Source organism: Dendrobates tinctorius, unplaced genomic scaffold, assembly GCF_039654945.1.
Source record: "Dendrobates tinctorius isolate UK_male_01 unplaced genomic scaffold, ASM3965494v1 ptg000241l, whole genome shotgun sequence".
Classification (NCBI taxonomy): domain Eukaryota; kingdom Metazoa; phylum Chordata; class Amphibia; order Anura; family Dendrobatidae; genus Dendrobates; species Dendrobates tinctorius.
The window spans coordinates 24,820,467-24,842,201 of record NW_027361908.1 but is presented as its reverse complement, the minus strand read 5'-3'; positions in this window follow the sequence as shown (position 1 = coordinate 24,842,201).

The following is a 21,735-nucleotide window of genomic DNA, read 5'->3' as shown; positions in this document are numbered from 1 at the left end:
CTGACCCTGCGGAGTGAAGGCTATTCAGTGATTTCTCAGCTTTGCAAATTACTACAGGCAGTTCATTCCCCATTTCTCCACCGTAGCCAAGCCTATCTCATCGCTCACCCGTAAAGGTACCTGCTCCAAGGTTTGGACTCCGGAAGCAGAGGACACATTTCTTCTCTTAAAATGCTCTTTTTCTACAGCTCCTGTATTACATCGCCTCGAGTCCAATAAACCCTTTATTCTGGAAGTGGACGCTTCTTCTATGGGGGTTGGTACCGTGCTCTAACAGAGGACCTCGGAGGGTCGCTTGGTTCCTTGTGGCTTCTTCCCCAAAGCGCTTTTGGCAGCGGAATGTAACTATACCATCGGAGATTGCGAGCTGTTGGCTATTAAACTTGCTCTGCAAGAGTGGCGATATCCCCTAGAAGGTTCCGTACATCCATTTGTAATTTTCACCGACCAAAAGAATCTGGCCTATCTCCAATCCGCACAGAGACTTAACCCTTGTCATGCCAGTTGGTCCCTGTTCTTCGCTCGGTTTGATTTCGAGCTTCACTTCCAGCCCGGCGACAGGAATGCCAAGGCGGACGCACTTTCTAGGTCATTTCAGCTGGGGGATGTGGAGGAGGAGCTAGCACACATTGTGGATCCGTCTAAAGTCATCACTGTGGCTCCTTTAAAGTTGACCGTCCCACTGCCCGGTAAAACCTTTGTAGCTGAGAGCAACAGGAGGAGAGTGTTAGTCTGGAGACATTCTTCTAAGTTGGCTGGGCATGCCGGAGTAAAGAAGACTTTCCTTCTCATCGCTCGCTACTACTGGTGGCCCACCCTGCGCCAGGATATTAAGGACTTCATTGCCTCATGCCCTTCCTGTGCCAAAAACAAAGTTCCTGGACATTTACCTCATGGTACCCTTCTTCCACTTCCAGTTCCGTCTGCTCCTTGGCAACATATTGCCATGGATTTCATTACCAACCTTCCGTATTCAGCTGGTTGCACAGTTATTCTCGTGGTTGTGGATCGGTTCTCAAAGATGACTCATTTTGTCCCCCTGTCTGATCTACCTTCAGCTCCTGAGTTGGCAAAGATTTTTAATGAGCATATTTTCAGACTCCACGGATTTCCTCGGCATATCGTATCCAACAGGGGGGGTTCAATTTACTTCTCGCTTTTGGAGGGCGCTGTGCGGACTCATGAGGGTGTCCCTGAATTTCTCCTCAGCCTACCATAAACAGTCCAATGGTCAGGTAGAATGGACTAATCAAGTTTTGGCTATCTACCTTCGACACTTTACCAACACTCACCAAGATGACTGGGTAGGTCCCCTTCCTTGGGCAGAGTTTGCCTTTAATAATCACTCCAGCGAGTCTTCAGCTATAACTCCCTTTTTCATTGTTTTTCAGCAACATCCAGGCATGCCTCTTCCAGTGTATTCTGACGCGTGGGTACCAGCGGCCAATTCCGGGTCTCAAGAGTTTTCCAAGATCTGAGAGGATGTTAAAAAAATCACTCGACAAAGCGTCAGGAAGGATGAAGAAGCATGCCGACAAGATGTGCCTTGACTCTACTCCTTTCAGTCCGGGTGACAAAGTCTGGCTCTCCTCGAGATGTATCCGACACAAGATGCCATCTTACAAATTGGGTCCATGCTACATTGGCCCTTTCGAGATTCTAAGATGAGTCAACGATGTTGCTTACAAATTGAGGTTGCCTGCCTCGCTCAGTGTCCCCAACACCTTCCATGTGTCTCTGCTGAAACCTGCGTTTTTAATCACTTCCATTCTTCCTCTAGTTCTACTACTCAACCTGTTAGTGCTGAGAACACCTTTGAAGTAAGAGATATTCTAGATATGAAAAAGGTTCGTGGAAGAACTTTTTTCTTGATTGACTGGAAGGATTTTGGCCCTGAGGAGAGATCCTGGGAGCCATTGGAGAACATCGATGCACCCCGGATTTTAAACAGGTTCCTCGCCAGCCGGGGTAGGAGAGGTTGTAAGGAGGGGGGTACTGTTACCACCACTGGCCGCTCATCCCCCTCGGCTGGTCAGACCACTGTTACCTCCGTGCCCACTGCTGCCTGCTCCTCTATTCCTGTCCTTCGGTCCTGTCGTGTTCCCAGCACTGCTGGAGGCTCCAGGACTCGGCACATGTGCTCTGGCACTCTTGGAGGGCGGTCACGCCTCATCCAAGGTCCTGTAGCTTCTCGGATGCACTGACCCGGGTGGCCATGCCCCCTCCCAGGTCATTTGTACACTTGGATATCTGACCCAGAAATCCCAGCATCCAATGCGGGTAAGGTGGGGGTTATTTGAACCTGCTTCCTCTTTCCTGTGGTGCCTGGTTATTGTTTAAGCTCCTACTTCTTTGACCCAGGCCCGTGTCTGTACTCTGTCGTGCCTCCTGGCACAAGCTCAGTCCCTGTACTCTGCCTTGTACTCTGTCGTGCCTCCTGGCACAAGCTCAGTCCCTGTACTCTGCCATGTACTCTGCTGTGCCTTCTGGCACAAGCTCAGTCCCTGTACTCTGCCTTGTACTCTGTCATGCCTCCTGCCACAAGCTCAGTCCCTGTACTCTGTCTGGTGCTCTGTTGTGACTCCTGGCACATTCTCTGCTATACTCCTGTGCTCTGTTCCGTATGTCCATTCCTAGTGCCCCGGTGTTTGTCAGTCTCCTCAGTTACCCTTCTATTCCATGTCTCTCCCGCTATCTGAGCCATCCCTCTTGGTACTGGCTACCGTGGTATTAGAGATCCCTAGGTCTGTCCCTGATGATCCCTGTATAGGGGTCGGTCTTCACTAGGTTGGCTCGCCCTGGGCAATCTGTTCCACGGTCCAGAGGGTCCACTCTTATAGCTCGCCTCACTGAGGCGTTACAACCACCAAATTTTATCAGTATAGCGCGGTGGAAAGTATATCTCTATTTTTTATTTTTTAAATTATTTTTAACATTCTATTACTATTGATGCTGCATAGGCAGTATCAATAGTAAAAAGTTGGTCACACTTGCCAAGCACTATGCTTGGCAAGTGTGACCAACCTGTCAATCACATTTCCAAGCTATGCTTCAAATCGCTTGGAAAAGCGCTAGCATTCTGCAAGCTAAAAACGCTTGCAAAACGCTTACTATCTCAAACACTGGCACAGAGGACACAGTTCGTTGGCCAACGAAGGAGTACAGGTGAGAGAGAGACACAACTCCAATGCAGCAGAAACAGTGGAACAATGGCAAAGTTCTTGTAGAATTTTAACAGACCCTCTCATCATTGACACAGAGGCGCAGGGTACTGTCACAAGGAATGCAATGTTTTGGAAGATGCTGAGTGAGTAACTTGCTGACTGTACCAACATCCTCTGTCATTCCTCTGTGCCTTATAAATATTGGTTATCCAAGCTGGACATGTGCTGTACTCATGGTCAAGGAGCGCACGGCGCCTCGCTCTCTGGTGGTTACTGGGCAAATGGTGCCTTGCTAAATGGCAGTACCGCTTTTAGTGGTGGGATACTATGGGAACAGTCCTTTTTTAGCGCCACTGCTCTAAGGACTGAGCATGCTTCTTAGCCTCCTAAGCGCTGCTTGTTCACGTCAAAAATCATTGCTGTCTTGCCCGTTTTCTCTTAAGCTGGCCCCTGCCTCTATGTCACCAGGTCTGTCTGTCTGCTGCATTTTGCCACAGCGTCGGCGCTTTGGATGCATATTGTACTGCCCCCCTTGCTGCTCACACGGTCACAGCTGAGGGCTCACTCCTTCTCTTTTTTTCCCTCAGCTTCCGGGCTTGTTCCCTGTCTAAACACAACCCCTCGTTCTGTGAAATGGGGCCTGTCCGTTCCCCTATTCCTTCCGCCGGTAAACAGGGGACACAGCCAAAACAGGCCCAGAACCGGCGCAGCACAGGTACCCGCGGACCGGTCATCTGACTCCGTGCATATCTGGCAAATTAGTTCTTTAATGCAAGCAGCATAGAGGGCATGTACTTCTGAATTTCAAGAGAAAATTCTTCAGTACATCCACAACAGTTTCAATTTGAAGGGCTTTGTGGCTCATATCATTCCACAAGATGACACTAGTCTGATACGTTAAATTTTCAGTGGAAAATAATTTCACCACTGATAGGTTGTGTATGTTTAGAATTATGTAACATCATTGTTGTGATTAATTATTCATACCTATTAGCTTCACAATATATTCATCTTTTTCTTCAAGGCTTTTGAATCTAATGTGTTGCAAGAGTTAAAGGAAATTGTTGAATTGTGTTTTACCTCAAATGTGAAACTACTTGTCAATTGTTATCTTTACTATTTCTCCATTCCGTGTGCGGCTAACCACCTAATTGATGTTATTGAATTTCTTTGGCAAGAAAACAAAAGCTACACCAATACCACGTGCTTTTCCAATTAATTCATCATGCTGCTGAAGTAGAGATGAGATTACAGACCTACATAACATCTGGGGACTGTAGTCAACATGACACTGTGCCAACAACCACTGGGGTATACAGTAGCTACCAATTTGACATAGTTTGTGCCCAGCTAAACAGAGTTGTCATAAAAAAAATCCTTCAATAACATGTTTGATGGATTGTCTCTAGGAAACATCCATATAGTATTATTATTTAGTTATTTATAGACTGCCATTAATTTCATGGTGCTGTGCATGACACGGGGTTACATACAAAGGAATAAATAGTTTAGACAAAAAAAATTACAATGACAGACTGTTACAGAGGGAAGATGACCTTGTCCTTGTGGACTTTCATTCTGCGGGAGAATGGGAAAGAGACAGAAGATGGGGGATGCGGCAAATCGGGTGGTGAGAAGCGGCAGCTCGTGTTGGTGGTGTAGAAGTCACATCTCCGACCACCATGCTCTCCAACTGACATCTCTTGAAATGCAGCCAAAATGTCAAAATCTCTATCCTCAGTTCTAGACAATGCATGGGCTCCTTTTAAATGTCAGCGGCCAACCAGTTAAGTATTAGTAGGTTAGGGCTTGTCAGAATCCTGCCCAGGAACACCAGGCTTCAATTGTTGCAAGTCCTGTCCCTGTGAACTTCTATATAATCTTGCTCTGGCCTGTCCAGGCATGATTTCATCAAGAAGATTTAGCCTTCGTAATACAGAGACAGACAAAAGACACAGTACAACAGCGCCTAAGCATTCACCCTCTGCTTCTCAGACTTTCTATCTGCACAGTGACTGCCTCTAGGCTGAAGATAATGATGGTGGTAGTAGTGGGAGTATTTACCACAGTCATGAAGCTGCCATAACAACTTTAAACCAAATTCGTTTTACCGACATCCCCCACTGTGAAATGTGGCCTTTTGTTTTTGTTTTTTTTTAAAAAGCAACAGAGTGCTGTATATAACTGGAGTAACAGACAAGAAAACACTGGAATACCCATCTAAAATCCCCAAATTTTAATCACATGGACGTATGAGGCGTGCTACAGATATACAAAATATATATATTTTTTATTGGTTGCAAAAGAGTGCTGGATATAGCGAGAGACTGGCAAAAAAGGAGGGCCGCACAACCTCCATCTGTGGACGTTTGGCCCTCAGACCATCCTCATGGAGTTGGCTTCTAACCGTCTGTGCACATTTGTGGCCTTCTGGAGGTCATTTTGCAGGGCTCTGGCAGTGGTCCTCCTGTTCCTACTTCCACAAAGGCGGAGGTAGCGGTCCTGCTGCTGGGTTGTTGCCCTTTTACGGCCCCCTCCACATCTCCTGGTGTACTGGCCTGTCTCCTGGTAGCGCCTCCAGCCTCTGGACACTAAGCTGACAGACAGAGCAAATCTTCTTGCCACAGCTCGCATTGATGTGCCATCCTGGATGAGCTGCACTACCTGAGCCACTTGTGTGGGTTGTAGAGTCCTTCTCATGCTACCATGAGAGTAAAAGCACAGCAAACTTTCAAAAGTGACCAAAACATCAGCCAGAAAGCATTATTATTATTATTTATTATTATAGCGCCATTTTTTCCATGGCACTTTACATGTAAGTAGGGGTATACATAATGAATACAAGTACATTAATCTTAAACAATACAAGTCACGACTGGTATAGGAGGAGAGAGGACTCTGCCGCGAGGGCTCACAATCTACAAGGCATGGGTGAGGATACAGTAGGCGAGGGTAGAGCTGGCCATGCAGTGGTTTGGTGGATCGGTGATTACTGCAGGTTGTAGGCTTGTCAGAATATGTAGGTCTTCAGGTTCTTTTTGAAGGTTTCCATGGTAGGATAGAGTCTGATATGTTGTGGTAAAGAGTTTCAGAGTAGGGGGGATGGGCGGGAGAAATCTTGTATGCGATTGTGGGAAGAGTAGATAAGAGGGAAGTAGAGAAGGAGATCTTGTGAGGATCGAAGGTTGCAGGCAGGTAAGTTCCTGGAGACGAGGTCACAGATGTATGGCAGACTCAGGTTGTGGATGGCTTTGTATGTCATGGTTAGGGTTTTGAACTGGAGTCTTTGGGTAATGGTGAGCTAGTGCAGGGATTGACATAGGGGAGAGGCCGGGGAATTATTGGGGGGGCAGGTGGATTAGTCGGGCAGCAGAGTTTAGAATAGATTGGAAGGGTGTGAGTGTGTTGGAGGGGAGGTCATAGAGCAGGAGGTTGCAGTAGTCAAGGTGGGAGATGAGCATTGGTACTGAGATGTGGCCTGTGGTCCCAATCAACAGAACCACTCTTTTATTGAGGGTGTCTTGATAATTGCCAATAATTTCCATCTGTTGTCTATTCCATTTGCACAACAGAATGTGAAATTGATTGTCAATCAGTGTTGCTTCCTAAGTGGTCAGTTTGATTTCACAGAAGTTTGATTCACTTGGAGTTATATTCTGTTGTTTAAGAGTTTCCTTTATTTTTTTTGAGCAGTGTATATTACATAGTCTCCTTTATTATGTATATTGATGTTCCTTTTACAGTGCCCTCTTGTTATGTACAGTACCATCCCTTACATATTGGATTATATAGAGCCCTGTTTTTTTATTACATACTGACCTGTCTTGTTAGCTGTATAATGCAATGATGGCTGATTGAGCATGGGAAAGCTTCCTTTCTAATGGAGGAGCTGATGGACTGGTAGTCTGGTCACCGGCTCCTCGATCAGCAGTCATTCTATATATATAAAGAGAGGGGACTGTAATAAAAGAGGGCACTGTAAATAACAAAATTAACAAGAATGCACTGTGTAAGAGACAGCACTATACATAACAGCAGAGGAAGCTCTATAATAAGGGACGGCACCATATATAACTAGAGAGGATGGTATGTAATAAGGGATGGTTTCATACATAGTAAAAGAAGAAAACTATGCAACTAAGGATAGTGTTATACAGAATTAGTGAGTACACTATATGCTAAGTGACTGTGTTATACATAATAAATACGTATACTATATGCTAAGGGGCTGTGTTATACATTATAAGTATGTACACTATGCTATGGAATTGTTATACATAATAAGTACATACACTATATACTAAGGAACTGTGTTAGACATAGTAAGTGAATACACTATATACTAAGAGACTGTTAGACTTAATAAGTGAGTACACTATATACTAAAGGACTGTGTTAGACATAATAAGCGATAATGTCTTCCTCCACGTCCCCTTGTTCCTAAGGCCATTATAAGTCCCTCTTCCTCCCATCCCAATCCCCCATATCCCTCATTGTCCTCCTCCCCATGCATCCCATTATTATCCTCTCCCCCACCCCATCATTGCCCTCTTCACCACCTCCATCATTGCCTTATCCCCCACCACTATCTTTGCTTTCTCCCCCACCACTCCCATCATTGCCCATTCCACCAAATCCATAATTTCCTCCTCCCCCACCACCCCCATTATTGCCCTTTCCACCACCACCATCATTGCATTCTCCCCCACCACCCCATCATCATTTTTCCCCCACCACCCAATCATTGTCTTTTCCACCACCTCCATCATTGCCTTCTCCCCTACTACCCCATCATTGCCCTCTCCATCACGCCATCATTGCCTTCTCCATCACCCCATCATTGCCCTCTCCATCATCCCATCATTGCCTTCTCCATCACCCCATCATTGCATTCTCCCTTACCACCCATCATCATTTCTTTTTCCTCCACCACCCCATCATTGCTTTTTCCAGTACCTCCATCATTGCCCTCTCTATCACCACATCATTGCCTTCTCCCCTACCACCCCATCATTGCCCTCTCCATCACCCCATCATTTCATTCTCCCCTACCACCCATCATCATTTCTTTCCCCCACCTCATCATTGCCTTTTCCACTACCTCCATCATTGCTCTCTCCATCACCCCATCATTGCCCTCTCCCTCACCCCCATCATTATCATTGCCTTCTCCATCACCCCATCATTGCCTTATCCATAACCCCATCATTGCCTTATCCATCACCCCATCATTGCCTTCTCCCCATCACCCCCATCATTGCCTTCTCCCCATCACCCACATCATTGCCTTCTCCCGATCACTCCGAGCATTGCCTTCTCCCCATCACCCCCATCATTGCCTTCTCCATCACACCCATCGTTGCCTTCTCCCCACCACTCCCATCATTGCCCACATAATTCCTCTCTCCTCCACCTACACACACAGAACCATTGACCTCTCTGCATATACCCCCGCAGTGCTACACATGCAAGCATGCACACACACACCACCACTCATCTCTACACACACACACACATACATACAAAACACACACACACTCACACATACATACATGCAAAACACACACATACATTCAAAACACACACACAGCACCTCTCACCTGTCCCCAGCCACAGCATCACCAGCGCCCGCGCTTCATCACTCTGGCACAGCACGCTCTGGCTGATAAATGATGATGTCATCCAGCGGTGCTACTCTCTGTGTCAGAGACAGGAAGCGCGGGCACCAGGCAGGAAGCAGGACGGATCCTTGCAGCTCCGCTTCTGCTATTTTCTCTTACAGGCAGCGGAGCTGCTGGGATCGCTCCCTGACCACCGCATATGAGGGCAATCTGGCCAGATTGCCCTCATTATTAGCCGCCCTGTAGGGGCCCCTTGGAGCCTCTGGGCCCTGGTGGAGCCTCTGGGCCCTGGTGCAGCTGCACAGGTTGAACCGGCGGTATGTCCGCCCATGTGCCTAGGGTGGGAAATGCAGCAGATGCTCCATACAAAATATGCTCCATGTAATGCTCCATAAAGTTAATTATGGGCCCCTTATAATGCTCCATGCAAAATATGCCCCATATAATGCTCCATAAAGTTGATTATGGGCCCCATACAATGCTCCATACAAAATATGCCCCATATAATACCCCATAAAGTTGATTATTGACCTCATAAGATGCTCCATACAAAATATGCCCCATACAATATGCTCCATAAAGTTCATGATGGGCTCCATAAGGTGCCCATATACCGCATAATGCCGCTGCTGCAAAAAATGACAAACTCACTTCTCGCTGCTGGGAACCAGGTGCCAGTTTTCTTAGCAAGTGGGGACACCGGGTGCTATGGGGTCCAGGTGCAGGTATCACCCCTGGCTCAGGCCCCCGGCACCTGCGATATTCACCTGTCCCGGTTCCACCGCCGCATGCCGCTGTGTCTTCTGGGTCTCTGCAGTGACTGTTCAGGCAGAGGGTGTACACTAAACAAGTCATCACGCCCTCTGACCTGAATGTCACAGCTAGAGGACGTGGAAGACAACGGCGCATGGCAGTGGAAAGGGGATAGGTGAATATAGCAAGTGCCGGGGGCCTGAGCCAGCGGCGACACTGGCACCAAGCCCCCATAGCACGCCGGTGTCTCAGCCTGCTCAGGACAATGGCATTTGTCCCCCGGTGCTGACCGCAGGCCCTGTCAGCAGCTGTATGGGGGCGCAGACATGTTCCCTTCTCGGGGACTTTCACACTGGGACCGTGACTCATTTATAAGCATAGGGGGATCTTTTTCAGCCCAAAAAAAGGTCTGAAAAACTCGGCTTATAAATGAGTATATACAGTATTTAGAAAAAAAGAAAGCATAGAACAATGTATGCTGTCTAAAGTCTTGATAAGTAGTATTTGAACAATAGTTAACTAGCATAAGCAAACAACAAAGTTAGAAAGTCACAATAAAAAACACTGGTTTTATCAATTGCAATAATTAAAATAGTTTTGATGGAATATACCCAAAAGTGACACCATTCTAAAAACTGCACCCCTGAATTTGCTCAAAATCACATTCAAGAAGTTTATTAACCCTTCAGGTGCTTCAGACACTTTTGGAATGTTAAAAAAATGAACATTTAACTTTTTTCACAAAACATTTACTTCAGATCCAATTTGTTTTATTTTACCAAGACTAACAGGAGAAATTGGACCCCAAAAGTTGTTGTACAATTTGTCCTGAGTATGCTGACAATCTCATATCTATTGAGCCCAATGGTTTTAATATCATCAATGATGTTTTTTATTGATTTTATTTTGACCCTGTGTTTTAATATCTCATCCTTTCAATTCCTTTATATCATCATCTTCGATTTTAAAGAAAAACATTTTTTATGCATTTTTTTTTTCACCCATGAATTTTTTTTTTAATTTTTTTTTTAAATTTTTTTTTATTTTTTTATTTTTATTAAGTCTTAACACTCAATTTTTAACCATTTTTATATCACCTATTCCAGAGAGTTTCTTCTTGTTGTTCTTCTCTTTTCTCCACCTAGAAAAAAGATATTTGAGACTAGTTTTAGCTATTTACACATGATTTTAACCATTTTCTCCTTCCTTTCCAGTTTCACATGTAGCATAGTGGACTAATACCATGAGTTATATCCTCTAAGGCAAGTTCTAATCCACCCCAGGACTCAAGAGCCATTTTTTAATCCTTTACCTCATGATCCCCCCGTGTCTTTTTATTTATTATTTTTTAATCACGTTTTTTATACCAACACTCTTTTTATGGCATTTTAAACATCGTTTTTAATATGGTTGTAATAAAGTTTTATTGTTTTGTATGATTCATGCATATGTATCCATGCTGACGTGTCACCCCACTATTCTTGGCGCCTCCCCCTTTTTTTTATGTATATATACCCCTGCAATGATCTTCTGTAACATGCCCTGATGAAGTGAGCTGTGACTGGCTCAGGAAACGCGTTGGCAATAAAGATATCTTGAATTCTACCACAGAAGCGCAGTCTCTTATTGCACTACCAGCCTTCTCTTTGTACCAAGTCCTTGGACCTCGTGCAGACTGCTGCAGCTGTTTTATGCGATTATAGGTGTTGTGACTCTCACAACCCTATCAGGTGAGCCTAACACTTGCTGTGCACTCATCTACTTTCCATACAGATCAACGCATTGGAAGCGCCCTGTCTCCCCCTTTTCTTTTCATGAATTTCTTTTGGGAAGGGCGTTTTTACCATTCCGCATGTGGTAAAATTGATAAAGCAGTTTTATTCTTCGGGTCAGTATGATTACAGCGATACTTCTTTTTCATGTTTTGGCGCTTTTATACAATAAAAACTATTTTACATAAGCAATAATTATTTTTGCATTGCTTTATTCTGAGAGCTGTAACTTTTTTATTTTTTCCCTGATGATGCTGTATGGGGCTTGTTTTTTGCGTGACAAGATGACGTTTTCAACGGTACCATGTTTATTTATATCCGTCGTTTTGATTGCGTGTTATTGCACTTTTTGTTCGGCAGTTTGATGATAAAGCATTGTTTTTTGGCTTTTTTTTAAATGGTTTTCACTAAAGGGGTTAACTAGTGGGACAGTTTTATAGGTTGAGTCGTTACGGACGGGGGATGCCAAATATGTGTACTTTTATTGTTTAGATTTTTTTTATTCAAATATTGATATAATGTTAGAATAAATATTGATTTTTTTATTATTATTTTTAATTATTTTTTAAAAATATTTTTACAATTATTTAATTTTTTTTAACTTAATTCTTACTTTCACACTTTGTCCCACTATGGGACACTCATTTTGTGCAGGCTGATGGCTTCTGTAGCATGCAGATCTGCGTGCCATAGAAGCTGTCAGTGCTGCATGCATTTTATACTGACCTGTGAGACTTCGTGAAATGCATTGCGCATGACAGGAAGTCTCTCAGGCCTTGAGACCCGGATGTTGTCATGACGACATCGGGTCTCCATGGCAGTGATAAGGACCCCGAGACATGCCGCGGGGTCTCCAATCCAAAGGCAAAGAGGCTGTCACAGCTGACATCCCCTCTGCCTGCTCCCGGAGCGCTGCAATCATGTTTGATCGCAGTGTTCTGGGGGTTAAAGTGCTGGGAGTGGTCCGTGAGTGCTGCTGATTGATGATGATATAATATCGCATCCATGGGAAATAAGTCCCAAAGCACATGGACGGGAGAGTACGTCATCTGGTAGAAAGGGGTTAAATGAGGGCTACCAACAATTTTGACCACGTGTGTAATTCTACCAAGTTTCTTGATTCATGAGATTGGGAATTGGGTCAAATGTAAAATGGTACTAACAGGATGCAAGAGAAAAAATTGCATTTTGAGCCAAACCAGACATTTGAGTCTAACCAGAAAATTATGTCATCAGCATTCAAGAATGGATGGGAGAGCTGTAAAGTTGTAAATCCATAAAAGAAAGTTGCAACATAGACTCAGAAAAAAAGTGATATTAAGTATAATTCTGTGATGAAGTGGTCTTTACAAACACTGAAAGCTAATCCAGACATAATCTAATTATTGATGGGTAAAATTATTAGATAGGAATTAGAGAGGAATGGAATTTTACTTGAATTATTTCTTAAAGCCACATTTTGGAGAATTCTTGCCAATTCAGCAAATTAGCGGCCAGCTGCATCCACCATTTAGCTGAACAGTAGGGTGCTGGCAAAAGGTTAAAAAGACCCCTGGACATAATTAGGGAAATTAAATCCACAGAAAATAACTTTTCTGTGAACTGAATTAAAATCCATGTGAACAGACTAATTTGAATTTTGTCAAATTCGCTCATCTTTACTTAAAACAAATATCTGTATGGCAAGAAATAACAAAGCAGCCTGATTAGGGACTAATGTCAAGTTGTCATCATAGAATCAGCAAATGCTCCCACATTCTCTTGAAAAAATAGTCTTGTTAAATGCCTCTGTCATTTCTGATTGCGTTGATGATAATCAAACTTATGAAGTCTTCTAGTCTTGTAATAGTCTTGGAAGAACAGGTAGCAGGAGTCTAAAATATCCCCAATGGCTAGTGTGAAAATTTCAAGATTTCAGTTTTTTTTTTTAATACAGATTGTGATATATAAAAACCATTGCTAACATTTTTTTCTTTAAAAATACATTTAACACAAAAACCTAAGTTAACAGTAAGTCATTTTCTGATGATGCATTCCCTTTATACATACACAGTAATGTAGCAGGGGATAGGTGAATATTAGTGATGAGTGAATGTGCTCAGTGATTCTCAGATATCACTTGAATATCTGAGTGCTCGGATGTGCTCAACAGTAGACGAGCATTGGCTGGAGCTCGATTTGAATCTCCAATTCCCGCCCCACATGATTGGCACCTGTTACACAGCCAATAAGCATTCAAGTATTGCATGTGAGTCACTGTAATGCCATAGCCATCTTTGTAGTGCCATTACTGTGATTGGCTTGGCCGCATTACCTTATTAGAGGTTATAAAAGTACTAGTGCCTCTGTGATCGGCTCACTTTCGCAATTGTACAGCTCAGGAACAGTTCCGATTGGAGGGAGAGAGTAATTATTCAGGCCTATGTGTGAACTGTTTAACAATTCATGGCCCTCTAATGTTGATACTGGTGCTGATGCTCAACCATTTTACTAACAATCCTTCTAAGGTTAATCTTGTGATGTTTGTATCAGATACATACTGCATTTAGCCTAGAGACAGTTGCAGGAGCAGGGAGAGTGTCAGAATACAGCATCTAGGCTGGGTTTAGGGCTTTGCAGTCTATTGCTAAATATATAGCTCCTGCATGTGACCACATTCCTTTTTTTGGGAGTGAAAAAATTTACTACATTGTCATCCATAAAGAATTACAAGCTATGTGTTACATTACAGTGGTATATAACAAAAAAGTTAACATTTTTTTCTGGATTCAATTAGTCATCCATATAGTATTTAGTGCATTGCTTTACACTTTAGTTGAATATACCACTTCAAAAAGTGACAACATATTTTCTGGATTGAATTTGTAAACTATAGAGTATTATATGCTTTGTGTTACATTTCAGTGATGTGCAAATTGTATCTTCAAAGAGGAAGAGGACTAGAACTCCAGTGCCACCTATTAGAAGTAGCAATCCTAAGGCTATGTGCACACGTTGCGGATTCCGCTGCGGTTTTTTCCGCGCGGAAACGCATGTAAAACCGCAGGTAAAGTGACCTGCGGTTTTCCTGCGGTTTGGTCTGCGGTTTTGCCCTGCGGTTTCACACCTCTACTATGTTAAAGGTGTGAAACCGCAGCGGAATCCGCAGAAACAATTGACGTGCTGCGGAAAAAAAACCGCAGCAAAACCGCGCGGAAAAAAACGCACCGTCAGCACAGCGTTTTTGAAACCCCATAGGGTTTCATTGTACTGTACTTGGTCAGCGGAACTGCTGCGTTTCCGCAGCGGCAAAAACGCTGCGGAAACGCAGCAGAATCTGCAACGTGTGCACATAGCCTAAAAGTCAATGTTGACCCTTTAACAAGCTTTGTCACATGACTTAAGCTGGAGTCACACATAGCGACTTAGCAGCGATCCCGACAATGATATCAACGTGTCAGGATCACTGGTAAGTCGCTATGTGATCGCTGGTGAGCTGTCAAACAGACAGCTTCACTAGCGATCAGCACAGCGATGCCGAGCGCCCGGCATCGCTGTGTTCGTTAGCGCTGATGCCATATCCCTGTAAAAAAATAGAATTAAAATAAAAAATATTGTTATTCTCACCTTCCGACGTCCCACGCAGACATCCTGCCTCTCTCCATGCTCCGGTCCCAGTAATCCTTTGCGAGAATGACCGCGAGAATGTCACGGTCTCGCGGCAGCGTGACGTCTCGCGGTCATTCGTGCAAAGGATCACTGGGACCGGGAGCGTGGAGAGAGGCAGGATGGCTGCGTGGGACGTCGGAAGGTGAGAATAACTATATTTTTTATTTTTTTTATTATTTTTTACAGCTGATCGCTGGTCTCCTGCCTGTCACACGCAGCGATGCATGCTGGCCAGTGGGAGACCAGTGGCGAAAAATATGTCCAGAGGTTTCTTGCAGCGATCAGCGATACCGGCAGGGGGGCCGGACGCTGATCGCTGTCACACACAGCGATCTCGCTGGTGAGATCGCTGTTGTGTCACAAAAGTTGTGACTCAGCAGTGATCTCGCTAGCGAGATTGCTATGTGTGACTCCCGCTTTAGGTTAAAAGTAGTGTTGAGCATTCCGATACCGCAAGTATCGGGTATCGGCCGATACTTGCTGTATCGGAATTCCGATACCGACTTCCGATATTTTTTCAATATCGGAATTCGGCATCGGAATCGGAAGTTCAGTTGATTGACGGCCTGACGTCATCATGATGCGCGGTGTGTGCGCATCATGATGCGCCGTCATTTCGGGCCTTCCGGGGGTCTCTGCCGGCCTGCCGGGGGGCTGTGCCGGCCTGCCGGGGGGCTGTGCCGGCCTGCCCGGGGTCTGTACCGGCCTGCCGGGGGGCTGTGCCGGCCTGCCGGTGGTCTGTGCACCCTGTGGGGGTCTGTACCGGCCTGCCGGGGGGCTGTGCCGGCCTGCCGGTGGTCTGTGCACCCTGTGGGGGTCTGTACCGGCCTGCCGGGGGGCTGTGCCGGCCTGCCGGGGGGCTGTGCTGATGTCCGGGGGTCTGTGCAAGCATCGTCCGATGGGACTACAAGTCCCATCGGGCGATGCCTGCTACCATGACAGTGATTGACACATTAGCCAATGATGGGACAGTAGTAGTCCCATCATCCGGCTAATGTGTTAAATGTTAAAAAAAAAAAAAAAAATACTACATACATACTACATGCTACATACATACTACATATATACTACATACATACTACATACATACTACATGCTACATACATACTACATGCATGCTACATACATACTACATGCATGCTACATACATACTACATATATACTACATACATACTGCATGCTACATACATACTACATACATACTACATACATACTACATATATACTACATACATACTACATGCATGCTACATACATACTACATGCTACATACATACCACATACATACTACATACATGCTACATATATACTACATGCATGCTACATACATACTACATATATACTACATGCATGCTACATACATACTGCATGCTACATGCATGCTACATACATACTACATACATACTACATGCATGCTACATACATACTACATGCTACATACATACCACATACATGCTACATATATACTACATGCATGCTACATACATACTACATATATACTACATGCATGCTACATACATACTACATGCTACATGCATGCTACATACATACTACATACAATACATTCATACAATACATACATAGACATACAGTACATATAACATAGAGTAACATACTTACCAATACTTGTCACATTGTTCCCCGAAGCCATTGTCTTTCCGGAATAAATATTAACATAACAAACCACAAAAATTCTCACCCACGATCCGAAGCAGTCCACGAGTGTGTCCCACGACGATCTTGGGTAGAGAACTGCAGCATCAGATGATGCTGCCGTTCTCTACGGGCTGCAGGAATCCAATGACGGAAGGTAGGTATCCTTCCGCACTGTATTCCTCCGCCACTTAAAAAAAAAAAGTCCCTAGTCTCACTTTATGCCATTGCTGTGTGGGAAATTCCCACACAGCAATGGCATAAAGTGAGACTAGGGACTTTTTTTTTTTTTAAGTGGCGGAGGAATACAGTGCGGAAGGATACCTACCTTCCGTCATTGGATTCCTGCAGCCCGTAGAGAACGGCAGCAACAGCTGATGCTGCAGTTCTCTACCCAAGATCGTCGTGGGACACACTCGTGGACTGCTTCGGATCGTGGGTGAGTATTTTTGTGGTTTGTTATGTTAATATTTATTCCGTAGACGACAATGGCTTCGGGGAACAATGTGACAAGTATTGGTAAGTATGTTAACTCTATGTTATATGTACTGTATGTCTATGTATGTATTGTATGAATGTATTGTATGTATGTAGTATATATGTGGTATGTATGTAGTATGTATGTAGTATGTATGTAGCATGCATGTAGCATGCAGTATGTATGTAGCATGCAGTATGTATGTAGCATGCATGTAGTATATATGTAGTATGTATGTAGCATGCATGTAGTATATATGTAGCATGTATGTGGTATGTATGTAGCATGTAGTATGTATGTAGCATGCATGTAGTATGTATGTAGCATGTATGTAGTATATATGTAGCATGCATGTAGTATGTATGTAGCATGTATGTAGTATATATGTAGTATGTATGTAGTATGTATGTAGCATGTAGTATGTATGTAGCATGCATGTAGTATATATGTAGTATGTATGTAGCATGCATGTAGTATATATGTAGTATGTATGTGGTATGTATGTAGCATGTAGTATGTATGTAGCATGCATGTAGTATATATGTAGTATGTATGTAGCATGCATGTAGTATATATGTAGTATGTATGTGGTATGTAGTATATATGTAGTATGTATGTGGTATGTATGTAGCATGTAGTATGTATGTAGCATGCATGTAGTATATATGTAGTATGTATGTAGCATGTAGTATGCAGTATGTATGTAGCATGCATGTAGTATATATGTAGTATGTATGTTGCATGTAGTATGAATGTAGCATGTATGTAGTATGTAGTATGAATGTAGCATGTATGTAGTATGCATGTTGTATGTATGTAGCATGTAATTTTTTTTTTTTTTTTTTTTACATTTAACACATTAGCCGGATGATGGGACTACTACTGTCCCATCATTGGCTAATGTGTCAATCACTGTCATGGTAGCAGGCATCGCCCGATGGGACTTGTAGTCCCATCGGACGATGCCTGCACAGACCCCCGGAGCCTGCACAGACCACCGGCAGGCCGGCACAGCCCCCCGGCAGGCCGGCACAGCCCCCCGGCAGGCCGGCACAGCCCCCCGGAGCCTGCACAGCCCCCCGGCAGGCCGGCACAGCCCCCCGGCAGGCCGGCACAGCCCCCCGGAGCCTGCACAGCCCCCCGGCAGGCCGGCACAGCCCCCCGGCAGGCCGGCACAGCCCCCCGGAGCCTGCACAGACCCCCTGGCAGGCCGGCACAGCCCCCCGAAAGGCCCGTACAGACCCCAGAGAGGCTGTACAAGGGCAGGAAAGGGTTTTTCTTATTCCGATACCGGAAGTCCCATAGACTTGAATGGGACTTCCGGTATCGGAATCGGCGATACCGATACTTTTTTTAAAGATCGGCCGATACCATCCGATACGATACTTTGAAGTATCGGATGGTATCGCTCAACTCTAGTTAAAAGCTAAACCAGAATCTCAATTTGCAGACACTGTGTTTTGGGGTACTGCCCCCTTTCAGTGATATATAACTTACAAAAAAGCATTGACATTTTTTACTGGATTCAATTTGTCACCCACGTAGTATTACATGCTTTGCTGTACATTTCAGTGCTATATAACACTTCAAAAAAACTTTAAAAAGTTATAGATTGAATTAGTAATCAATGGAGTATTACGTGCTTTATGTTACATTTCTGTGGTAAAGAGTACCACTCAAAAAAAGTGTTCAAAACTTTTTCTAGATTTAATTGGCCATCCATAGAGAATTACGTGCTTTATTTTATATTTTTGTGATATACTGTATAACACTGTGAAAAAGCATTCAAAAATTATTATGAACTCAATAAATCATCCATAGAGTATTACGTGCTTTGTGTTACATTTGGATAGTATATAGATCTCCAAAACACTGTTATTTGCTGTTTTTGTCAGTCTTTGCACTTAGTGCATAGCCTTTATGAGCCTAGAAGTACCACTACATGTCAATTTGAGTATAATTTGTATCAGATCCTCCTTTATGTCTAATACAGGGTGTATCTAAGTCAATCTTCCATCTAATTTTTGGAAGTTCCTGCATCCTTCATGAATTACATTGAAATTTCTGATTTTTTAATAAAAAATATGATAAAATTTAATAATAATGAATAAAACATTACATTTTGGCTTACTTAAATTATTATTTTTTTCAAATCCTTTTTAAATTTTGCCTTATGTACAAGTAATTATACAGGCAAGAATGATTCTTAACATTTTTTCCTGTACACTCCAATTTCTTTTCTTTTCAAAGATCTTTTTATTGGTTAATCAAAAGATGATAACACCACATAGAAATAACCAATTTAAAGTAACATGGATTGTAATGGTGTAAAACATTTAGCAAATGCAAAATATTTTCATTTATGAAAGAGTAGAGCTAACAATAGAGATGAGGAGGGAAGAGAGCCGTAACGAAAATGGAGGAAAGAGAGAAGGAAAGAGAGCGGCGGGGGGGGGAGGGAAAGTAGAGGAGAGATAGAAAGAGAGGGTAAGTTTTCCGAAACATCACAGACCAAGTTTCGAGTTAATCAAATATTCATACTTGTAGAGGCTTAAGGGTAGATCTACACTCACTGGCCACTTTATTAGGTACACCTGTCCAACTGTGTGTTAAGACTTAATTTCTAATCAGCCAATCACATGGCGGCAACTCAGTGCATTTAGGCATGTAGACATGGTCAAGACAATCTCCTGCAGTTCAAACCGAGCATCAGTATGGGGAAGAAAGGTGATTTGAGTGCCTTTGAACGTGGCATGATTGTTGGTGCCAGAAGGGCTGGTCTGAGTATTTCAGAAACTGCTGATCTACTGGGATTTTCACGCACAACCATCTCTAGGGTTTACAGAGAATGGTCCGAAAAAGAAAAAAAATCCAGTGAGCGGCAGTTCTGTGGCCGGAAATGCCTTGTTGATGCCAGAGGTCAGAGGAGAATGGGCATACTGGTTCGAGCTGATAGAAAGGCAACAGTGACTCAAATTGCCACCCGTTACAACCAAGGTAGGCAGAAGAGCATCTCTGAACGCACAGTGCGTCGAACTTTGAGGCAGATGGGCTACAGCAGCAGAAGACCACACTGGGTACCACTCCTCTCAGCTAAGAACAGGCATCTGATGGCTACTTTCAGCAGGATAATGCGCCATGTCATAAAGCTCGAATCATCTCAGATTGGTTTCTTGAACATGACAATGAGTTCACTGTACTCAAATGGCCTCCTCAGTCACCAGATCTCAATCCAATAGAGCATCTTTGGGATGTGGTGGAACGGGAGATTCGCATCAGGGATGTGCAGCCGACAAATCTGCGCCAACTGTGTGATGCCATCATGTCAATATGGTCCAAAATCTCTGAGGAATGCTTCCAGCACCTTGTTGAATCTCTGCCACGAAGAATTGAGGCAGTTCTGAAGGCAAAAGGGGGTCCAACCCGTTACTAGCATGGTGTACCTAATAAAGTGGCCAGTGAGTGTATACTTAATCCAGGAGCGCCAGTTCTCTTCAAAAGATAACTGTGAATGGTTCACCAAGGCAACAATCTCAGCCATACGATATATTTGGTCAATTTTTGCCAGCAGTTGATGAGAAGTGGGTATCTGGGTTATACCCCAGTAAGTCGGGATTAGGAGTTTGGACGCAGCTATAATATTGTGGACTAACGTGGGAGCCTTCTTTTGTTTGAAGTATATAGGGAGGTTCAGCAGAGCCGTCTCGGGTGTCAGTAACACTGGGGACTCTGCTATATCTCTGATGAATTTCTCTGTTGTTGCCCAAAAGGGTCAGAGGACAGGGCAAGTCCACCATATGTGAAGGTAGTCACCCCATCTTCCTCGCAATGCCAACACCTAGCCCGAGCTCCCGACCACCAGGTACAAGTCTGTGCCGGTGTAAAGTACCATCATGTAACTATTTTAAAAGCGTTTTCTTGGGTTTTCACGCAGCTCGTTGGACCGTGCAAATGCGTATAGATATGGTCTATTGTGTCTAATATTCTTGTTCTAATGATTGTGTGAATTTGTATCCTAGGTCTTTTTCCCAGAGGGCAATGTATGCTCTTTTCAGGGATAGGTCTTTAGATAAGAGTGTCTGGTAAATTGTAGAGAGGACCTTGGTTGGTCTGGATATTCTGGAGCAGAGAACTTCATATGGTGTAAGCTTGCGTGGATTATCCGGGCAATATGGTATATGTTTCAATAGCTCTCTCAAAGAATTACAGTGGAGAAAAGTGAAACTCGAGGGGGCCAAGAGATCACTCAATTCAGTCAGCGGAAGAAGTGCCCCATCTGCCATTATCTGATCAATGGAGATTTGTCTCAATTTCTGAGCTAGGTCACCTCCCTCCCTTAATGTGTCCAGAGATGGAGACAAGGCGTCGGATAGTTTCAATAGTGAGGACGAGGGGGGTACCAGGAGGGTGTGGAAGCTCGACCAAACCCTGAGCAAAGCCAGAGAGAGGGGGTTGTTGGGGGGAAGGGATTCCATCCCCTAGTATATGTCAACAGTAGAGACCTAAGGGGTATAGGAGATAGAATGTTTTCTATGTTGACCCAATGTTTGTCACTAGAATTCCTGATCAGGTTCACTGATCGAGAAAGCACCACTGCATAGTAATAGCTTTTGATGTCGGGGGCTCCCATTCCCCCTCTATATTTTG